The sequence below is a fragment of the Pristiophorus japonicus genome, unplaced genomic scaffold (assembly GCF_044704955.1).
Source record: "Pristiophorus japonicus isolate sPriJap1 unplaced genomic scaffold, sPriJap1.hap1 HAP1_SCAFFOLD_29, whole genome shotgun sequence".
NCBI classification, from domain to species: Eukaryota; Metazoa; Chordata; class Chondrichthyes; family Pristiophoridae; genus Pristiophorus; species Pristiophorus japonicus.
This window is the reverse complement of record NW_027252668.1, coordinates 17,204,402-17,205,555: the sequence shown is the minus strand read 5'-3', so window position 1 is coordinate 17,205,555 and position 1,154 is coordinate 17,204,402. Positions and strand designations below refer to the sequence as shown.

General features: G+C 41.9%; 1 non-coding gene across 1 annotated transcript; it reads right to left on the bottom strand.

Annotated features, from left to right (window-relative positions):
- Positions 1-850: 850 nt before the first annotated feature.
- trnas-uga (transfer RNA serine (anticodon UGA)) lies at positions 851-932 on the bottom strand. Its single transcript has one exon. It is a non-coding gene; the product is annotated as a tRNA-Ser (tRNA).
- Between the last annotated feature and the right edge of the window lie 222 nt (positions 933-1,154).

Sequence of the window (1,154 nt, the reverse complement as noted above, 5' to 3'; positions counted from 1 at the left end):
TGATAGTCGCCGTAGAAATGAAAGTTTTTTTTCTTTCACAGCGTCTGAAAAAAGTGCATATTAATAAGGTGGGCGAGCTCTATTTTTGGAGCCTGATGCGAACCATGCCAAAGTAGCGGGTTTTATTCACGGACTGGCTATTTATTTTATTCTTCGTGGTAAGGTGACAGTATTTTATCGCAGCTTAAACATTTCGGAAAACATCTCACACGGGACCTTGCAATACATTGAAGCAATGCTGCAAAACATTAGTTCTGCAAAGAGCTCATGGACCTGCGGCGTGTTTGCAGCATTGAATGGACGTTTGCTTATCATCCGCGGCGTTACCACGTCTCGCATTTCAATCACAGAATGGCTCACTGCTGGTGATTGGTCTGCAGTGGAAAATATCAAGCAGCAATAAATACAATACCGGTGTGTAATCCCTCATTCTCACCATTACGCTGCTCTGAACTGCAGCGAGCGCGTGGCCATTTGGCTAAGGCGTCTCACTTTGGTCCAAACCCTAATGTTATCAGAAAATTGCAGATTTGAGGCTTGTGCTGATGTTTTGTAAAATGTTGTTCAACTTTAAAAACCAAACCATGTTCACACTCATTAGCTGAATGTGATTTCCTTGCAGGGCTCTTTATTAAAATATATTTTTTCATTCTGTTTCCTGTGTATATTTCTCACTGATCTTTGCAAATAGTTTCCAACAAACCAACCATCACTAATTAATGCCTGCAAATTAATAGTGTTGACAATTCGAACATCAGCTCCGCATCAATCAGTGTAATAAAAGGCAGTGGAGAAAAGTACGATTGGATTCCATTGATCAAATCAAAGAGCAAAATGTTTCCTTTCGAATCGCTGCGAGCAGGGTTCGAACCTGCGCGGGGAAACCCCATTTGATTTCAAGTCCAACGCCTTAACCACTCGGCCATCGCAGCTACACGATTGATTTGTTATAACAGTCCAAAGATCGCTGCGAAATATCAGACAAATAGACTTTTATTCAACGTCATATCAGGCATTCAAAAATTGTGGCTTTGTGTCCCACCAGAGACGGATTTTAGGTCAGGATTTGATGTTTCCTGGGCAGCACAATCAAATTTGCAGCAAATCAATTCTTCAGAGATGTGAAACTGCGGCCCCTGCACTTGCTGTCACAC